Genomic DNA, 8,869 nt, shown 5'->3' with positions numbered 1-8,869 from the left:
ACATCTTCTTGATCCAGTCATCTATTTTTGGGCATGTGGGTTGTTTCCAGGTTTTACCTATTGTAAATAGTGCTGCCATAAACAGGGGTACAAGAATACCCCATAAACATAGGGGTATTCTTTTGAATCAATGTTTTTTTTGTTTGTTTTTTAAAGATTTATTTATTTATTTATACAAGAACCGGGGTACAGGCCAGATGCGTGGGAGGGTGAGAGGTTTCACCAGAGACAGAGTGGGGAAAAGAACAGGCAGAATGATGAAATACACTGCTGAGGGGAGCAGCGGGTGAGACAGGAGAGGTCTGCTGCGCCATGTGGGACCCTCCCCGGCTGGCGGGGATCGATCCAGCGCTGCAGAGGCTGTGGACAGCTTCACAGCGCAGCGCTCAACCCCCTGCACCACCAGGGGAGGCCCAGAATCAATGTTTTTGTGTACTTACATCAAACTGAAAAGCTTCTGTACAGCAAAAGAGACATTAGCCAAAACAGAGAGACATGCCACTGATTGGGAAAAAGTCTGTACTCCATTCAACTGATAAGGGACTGATCACAAAGATAGACAAAGAACCCACACAACTCAACAAAAACAAAATAAACAATCCAGTCAAGAAGGGGCAGAAGAACTTAAAAGACATTTCTCCAAAGAGGAAATGCAAATGGCCAAAAGGCATATGAAAAAATGTTCAACATCCCTTAATCAGGGAAATGCAAATCAAAACCACATTGAGATACCACCTTACACCAGTAAGAATACACATATCAAAAAAACAAGCAACAACAGATGTTGGCGAGGATGTGGTGAAAAAGGAACTCTCCTACATTGCTGGTGGGAGTGCAAACTGGTCCGGCCACTGTGGAAAGCTGTGTGGAGGTTCCTCAGTCTACTAAAAATGGAACTACCATACGACCCGGCAATTCCACTGCTAGGGATTTACCAAAGGACACAAAAACATTAATTCAAAAGCGCACCTGTTATCTGTACATATTAACAAAAAGTCAAGAGGTGGCCCTAAAATTCCAAATACTTATTTTTATTTCTGTGACCATTCACCAATCTGATAGTTTAATTGTAATCATCTCTTTATTTGCCTATCCATACATATTCATCTATCTGTCCTAGAGTACCTCACTTCCATCAGCCTGTTTTTCTTTCTTTGTTTTTTGCATCTTATACTGAATTATCATCTCCCTATTCTGTAAAGAATAGGGATTAACAGTTGGATTCATGAATATAAATATTGAGTTCCTGTATCTTTCCCCTTTGTACATAGAAAAAACAACATAGGATATTAATGTTTGAAGATTCATTTGGTCTAACTGACCACTCCAGAAATTCTCTTTCCTTCATCCCTGTCAAGTAGTGCTAATGGCACGTTTAGATATATTCCATGGCGTGAAGCTTTCTCCAGTAGCTCTTTTCAAATTTGAACTTACTTCTTAGATTTTTGCATTAATTGAAACAAATTTTTTCTCCTTGTCTCTTTTACCTTTTATTCATAGCTCTAGCCTTAAGATAACATAAAGGTTTGTTTCCTTTTCTTTATTATGCCTTTACATGCTGGTTCCTAGATGTCATATATACCATCTTTGCTTCAAACAGTACTCATTTCTTCAACCACTGGTCATGAAGCTTAGTTCTAGGTCCTTTCCATTTTTTATGTTTATTCTTCTCTAGCTATAGTGCTATATGGTAAAATAGAACCATAAAATTAGCCAAGATAAAGATGGGCATTGTGATTTAAGGATTATATATGTCTGAGCTTTCTAAATGGGAAGGTGGTTACCAGAGATTATGGTAAAAGGACACGCACGTCAAACAAACAAAGGGATCTGCTCTTCCACTTTTGACACTCTGGTTCTAAAGACTGGGACACAAAAAGACAAGGAGATACCAAAAATTGACCTCAATTAATCTTGGAGAGATACAGGTGGGATAGGTGACTTACATTTCAAGCCCTTTCAGGAGGAGCAAGATTTCCAACTCACTCTTTCCAAAGAACACATGCCCAGTAAAACAGTCAATTAAAAGTTGTAGAAGCGAGTCATAGTGTCACCACCAAATCGGGAACACCCAGAGGCCTTCATTTCAGGGTGTTCACCCATTTCTTGACTTACTCTGCGTTTAGGTTTTTAGTTCAGAAAGAAGGTATTTTGTCAATTTTATTTGAAAGCCCAGATTTCTGTGTACCAAAGCTTCTTTGATAAATTAACTGTACTTTGGGGTGGTCTCCCACGAAAGAGTTTGGGAACCTAGAGGTTTAGAAATATGGATAGTGGGAAAGTTTGTAGAATGCATAGGGCTAATTCTAAAGCTCGAATATCTAAAGACCTAGTTTATCCTGGCAATCTTATTTAGCTTCTACAAGTAATGTCTGTTTGCTTTTAATATGAAAGAAATAAATCATGTCATTGTTTGAAATTGTGAGGTATGTGTGCACTAGTGGGCACAGATATGAATTATGACTTTGAAGCTTTCTAACTGCAACATTTACAAATTCTGTTCAGCTTGTGAAAACCATGGACATGTTTTGGTTTGGCTTAAAACCTTCTCTTCATCTTCCAGGTCACTGAGTGCAAAGGGGAAAAAAAAAAGACATTGTAAATATTTTTGAAGCACATGTTTATTTTTCCCTCTTGCAAAATTTAAATTGAATGATTTGATTTTGTCCAAGGAAGGGATTTAGTTTATTCTAAGACAGGGGGCAGACTCTTTATTATTTAATGCTTTTTAAACTGATTTCAAACATGTTCTTTATGATGCCTAAGAGTACTATCAGAAACTTTAAGATGGTGCATAGGAATTTCACATTGTCAGCACTTTTTCTAGCATTAGGATTGGGTCTTTTCTATACTATTGCACCTATAATGGATAAGAGAATATTCGGGTATTTAAAATTGAGTTCAAGTCTTAGTTTGACTTCAGTCTTATATATATGACTTTAACCTAGCCAATTTTTTTCTTTTTATACCTCTTGATTATGGATAATAATGTCAGCTTTGCTTACAACCCATAGATGGGGTTAGTACCAGTGAAAATAAAGTATGTTTGTTAAATATTTTAAAATAAATGCATTTATAAAAATGGGAAATTAATCTATAAATCCAGGACTCCTAGGGCAGAAAGCGGGGCAGAACTTGTGTGGAAAGATCTTGAATTGGGTTTTGCACTGAATTGAGTCAGAGGAGGGTTATATCTGCATTGATTACTTCTCCTTTTCCTCATTACTCAAACACAGACAGACACAGACACAGACACAGCACACAAATCCCCACACAAATACAATCTCTATCCATGGTTGACATGCTATATATTGGGCCTAGCATGCTTCCCCTTCAAATCAAACTTGAATTATAGATACTAGGAAAGTGCAGGTGCTCTGGAAACTGGTAATTCCCAATGTTCAGATAAGCTTTAGCTTTCCACTTATCTATAGAATCCCTCTGAGACCAGGTTGGTTTGGGTTATTTTCCCTTAAGCTTGACTCATAGTTTGAGAAAGCTGCCTAGCTGTTCGGATGGCAATAAAGAGCCTCTTGTCAGTAGACTAGTTGCTACTTTATAACATGGTTTTGAGAGCTACTCTGGGAGCATCCTGTTCTGGAGTTTGCCTTAATTTCCTTAAGGTCACTATTTGAGACTAATTATTTTGTGTCAACATAGTCCTCTCCAAATTCTGTTTTTAAATTGCAGACATCTTGGAAAGACAGGTAAATTTGTTTTGGCCTGTCATGAGTAGATAGGAAAAAAAAAAAAAAGAGTGCGGATGCTTAGGATACTATTTTTCCTCTGTAATAATTCTATCTCACACTGACCTGGTCTCTGGTCTTGCTATCCCAAAGCATATATTGCTGTTTGCCTCACATGGACTCAGATCTCTGGAGCAGGGAGTAGTATGTAAAGTCTGGTCTCAGAAATCCTCTAAATAGCTCTTCATCTAGGAGATTTGATCTGACTCTTCATAAATTTTTAATGGGTTTTCTTTGCTTTCTGCCCTCTTGACCATGCTAGGCTCGTATTGGATTGAATATTAGCTAAATGTTACGTGGCACATCATAACTCAGCTAGGAGTTGTGAATGATACAGGAATGAAACAAACAGGGCCAAGCAGTGGACCACAGATACCACTTGTAATGAACTTAATGGTTTCCTAAATCTGCCCTGTGGTGTCCAGTATACCTGTCTGGACAGCTGTGTGTCACAGGGACTGACACAATTAGCTTTGAAGTGAGTTTTATGTGGAGCATTCCTTCCTATTGCTGCCTTTATGGACCTTCCCTCATCCTTGCCTTTGGATCCTTTCCTCTTGAACAATCTCTTGCTAGTCCCCATTGGCCAACATACTTATTCCAAGGCATAGATGAAGACATACTTAACAAAGGAGTATATACTTTGCATTTAGATGATAAAATGTGCTTACAAGGACAGGATACAGGAAGATGGAACTTGTTAGCAGTTTATTATTGTTTAAATTGTTTTTAATGATTTATTTATGTATACATGCAAGAACTGGGGTACAGGCCAGAGGTGTGGGGGGTGAGAAGATTCACCAGAGACAGAGCAGGGAGAATAGACAGAATGACTGAAATACACTGCTGAGGGTAGCAGTGGGTGAGTCAGGAGAGGTCTGCTGCACCATGTGGATATCTCTCTGGCCGGGAATCAAACTCGTGCTGCAGTGGCTGCAGCAAGCTTCATAGGTTGCGTCTTAACCCCTTGCGCCATCGCCATCAGGGAGGTCCTTGTTAGCAGTTTATGTTAGAAACATTTGATGGTTTTAATAGGCCATGAGAAGCAACTGTAAGAGAAAAAAATGCAGACTTAGACTGTCCATACGTGCAACATGGTTTGGGTGATGAGCAGTCACTATTAGTTTCATTCTGAGACTCACAGACTCATTGGATCCTTCAGGACAGCCACTGATAAAGCACAACACATTCAGAAAAAGATGCATGGGGAGGGGGAGATAAACAAAACAGCAAAATAGGATGCCTTGGACTCTCTCCCCACAAACATATAGATTCAACAGTAATTTACTGACAAATTCCCTTAGTGAGAAATCCAGAAACAAATTGAAAAGCTCCTGTACCCTGGGTAAACACAAAGCCAGACTAACCAAGGGTGGCAGGGAGATTCAAGACACCTTCTCACTATATTCCTCCCCTTAGTACAGCACCATACGATGTGGAAGAGACCCTTTAAGTTCCCAGGTTCTCCCAGGAGTGGGAAGGGGTTAGTTTGTACATCTAATATCCCAATGTTTCTGAAGGGGCTTCCTAGACACCCCCAATTGTCTTTCAGTTGTGGAACTCTCATGGGTATGACACAGTCTAACCCCCTGTGGGAGGATGGAGATGGCAGCTTGGGCTGGTAGATGCCATAGATCCTGCTGCCTGCTCAACACAGAATAAGATGAAAATCCCCATGCTCATTATTCTAAGTGAAATAAATCAGTCACAGAAAGACATTTTACATAAATTCCACTTAAAAGAGTTATTTAAAATAGTCAAAACTTATAGAATCCAAGAATGGGTGGTGGTTGCCAGGATTGTATGTATATGTATGCGTGTATGTGTGAAGGGTGATGAAGAATTACTAATCAAGGAGAATAAAGTTGCTGTTAACCAAGATGAATATGCTCTACAGGTCTGCTGTACAACATTGTACTATGGTTAACAATAATGTGTTGTTCATCTAAAGAATGGTCAAGAGGCTAGATCTTCTGTAAAGTGTTCTACAACAATGAAATAAAATAATAGAAAAAATTATGTAGTTTTTCTGACTTAGAATCATGACAAGCAGAACATATGGTATTGGGTCACCATGCCCTTCTCAGATTGTGGCTGATACATGAAAAGAAAATGAGTTTCTTTTACAAGTAGGCAGATTTTTTTTGTTTGTTTTTTGAAAAAGGAAAGAGACATGAGATGTCAAAGGTGGAATGGTGGAAGTTAGAACAAAAGAAAAGAAAAACAGGGCAGTAGAATAGCTTCATTCTTTTTTATTTTAGACAGAAGAATCAAAGTCAAAATGTTTAAATTAAGAAAATTTTTTATCATAAAAATTAGTTATCCAAAAATGAACTAAGGCATCATGTGACTTAGAGACTTTGTAACACTAGAGTTTCAGTGCAAACTAAATGATTCTCTGCTGCTGTATGCCCATGTTGTATAGCATAGAGTAGGTCCACGATAAAGACTTGTTAAATGTGAAGTATAGGCATGCTATAGAAAGTGAAGAGTTGGGCTTGACTAGTCATTCTAAAATAATATTGTACAAGATGATGAACAATGCCCTTTGAAAAGAATGTTCTATTACCAAGTCATCTTGTGAACCCCTGTGTTAGATAGACTCAGACAGATTCCTTCAGTGATAGACTACATCAATATATAATATATACTATTGTATGTATGTGAAAATCCAAGAGGAGATATATAAAGACAATAAAACTTAGGGCCATAAAACAACTTTTGACAAGACATTGGGAAAAGTTCCTTAGAATATTGGTTTGGGAAACACTAGTCTGAATTTGTTCCTTTTATCCTTCTTAGTTTTTTAAAAATGTTTTTAAAGAGATGGGTGTTGTATGACCATATGCTTCTACCAAACTTTGTAGTTCTAGCCACTTTTTTTCTGGATACTATCGCTGTTTTCTAAAATGTATCTGCTAGTTAGTGAAAAAAAACTTTCTGCTTATTACACTCTCAAAATTGAAGTCTCATTCATTGGTAGGAATAAATATGATTTTCTTTGAATAGTTTTCTAAGACAAAATCATTATTCTTTAGTAACCTTTCCAGGACTTCTTAAATGGAGGAACAATCTATCTCAGACTGTCTAAAAACATGTGTCCAAATATAAGCAGATTATTTTCCCACTTAATCATAGTTTTGTGGTCAAAAGGAGTGTTCATTGTCCTTGGACAAAATGAATAGAGACAAATTTTGTATATTTCTCTCTCCAAATTAAAGAAGTCTGAGTATTTCTAGGCAAACACCATAAAAATTGCCTGTATTAACAGAGAAAAGAGCTCATTTCTTGAACAGTATTTTTCAAAGCTTCACCTCATGTTTTAACAACCCCAGATGACTTATGTTCCTGGCTTTCTTATTTGTTTCTTGGCTTTCAAAGCCTGAATTCAGAGAAATGAAAGATGGAAAAAAACCCCAACAGGTCACCCAGTGCATTTCTTTAAAGAAAATGACAGATGAATCTCATAATGTATTTCCCTAACATCAACTTACTTGGAGATACATCAAGGGTAAAATTTTTAAATCAGAAAAATCTGGACCAATTCAATCCTAGGATGAGTTTATTTTAATTTTTCCCATGTTCATGAATTGGAATTTTATTTTTTTATTTCTTCAAAAGTAAAACAAAAGACCTGCCACCTTTCATTATATCCCCTCCACCCTTACTCCCACCCACCACCCTTATCACCTCTGGTAACCTCATTTCTATTTTCAGTGTCCACTAGTTTATTGATATTTTGTTTTGTACATTTATCCACTTAGTTTCCTTGTATTACAGATAGGTGGAATCATTCTATATTTGTCTTTATCTTTCTGACTAATTTACATTACACAATCCCCTTGAGTTCCTTCCATTTTCCTGCAGATGGCAACATTTCACCTTTCCTAACAGCCAAATTGTATGCCATTATATATACATATCACATTTTCTTTATCCAATTATCTATCTATGGGCACTTAGTTTGCTTCTGGATCTTAGCTATTGTGTATAATGCTATAGCCAACATTGTGATGGATATAAGTCTTAGAGTCAGTTATTTCATATCCTATGGATGGATACCCAGAATTGGAATGGCTGGATCATATGGCAAATCTGTTTTTAGTTTTTTTTTTTTTTAAGATTTATTTATTTATTTATACAAGCACTGGGTACAGTCAGAAGTGTGGGAGGGTGAGAGAATTCACCAGAGCCAGAGGGGAGAGCAGAGCAGGCATTGTGACGAAATACACTGCACCTCACCCGGTGGCGGGGGATGGAACCGGCGCTGCAGAGGCTGCAGGCAGACTCTCAACCTAGCACTCAACCGCTGTGCCACCAGGGAGGCCCTCTGTTTTTAGTTTTTTGAGGAAGGGCCATACCTCTTTCCAAAATTGATGCATCGACTTACATTTCAGCCCAAAATGATAAGGGTTCCTATTTTTTCACATCTTCATCAACACTTGTTGGCCATAGTCTTTTTGATGTAAGCCATTCCACAATTTTTGATTTGCATTTTCCTAATAAAAAGTGATAATAAACATTTTTGTGTGTGTCTCTTGATCATCTGTGTATCTTCTGAGGAAAGTTTGTGGGTTTTTTTGTTGTTGTTCAATTGAATGAGTTCTTTCATTACAATGGCTATTAACCACTCATTGGTTGTGCATATATCTTCTCCCATTCAATTGACTATCTTTTTAGTCTGTGTTATTTTCTTTCACTGAGCAGAAAATTTTATTTTATTTTTTATATTTTTAATTTTATATATTTTTATATCATTCTTCATTTTTGTACAATGTATGTTTTCTCATCTCAGTTATAGTCCCTGTGAAATTCCCACCACCAATTTGTGAAAAATTTAAATTTAATGTAGTACCACTTTGGATTTGCTTTCTCTTTCCTTGCTACTAGGGTCAATTTCTCACAGATACCTTTCTTGCCTATGTTTTCTGCTATATATTTCATGATTTTACATTTCACATCCAAATTTTTAATCCATGTTGAATAATTTAATTTTGTATGTGGAGTTAGAGAATGATCGTTTTATTCTTTTACATGTTGCTATCCAATTTATCCAGCACCATTTGTTGAAGAGATTTTCCTTTCTTCATTGTATGGTTGTGGTACCTTTGTCATAATTTAGG

Source organism: Talpa europaea, assembly GCF_964194135.1.
Source record: "Talpa europaea genome assembly, chromosome: 15".
Lineage (NCBI taxonomy): Eukaryota > Metazoa > Chordata > Mammalia > Eulipotyphla > Talpidae > Talpa > Talpa europaea.
The sequence above is the reverse complement of the archived record's forward strand: the minus strand, read 5'-3'. Positions refer to the sequence as shown.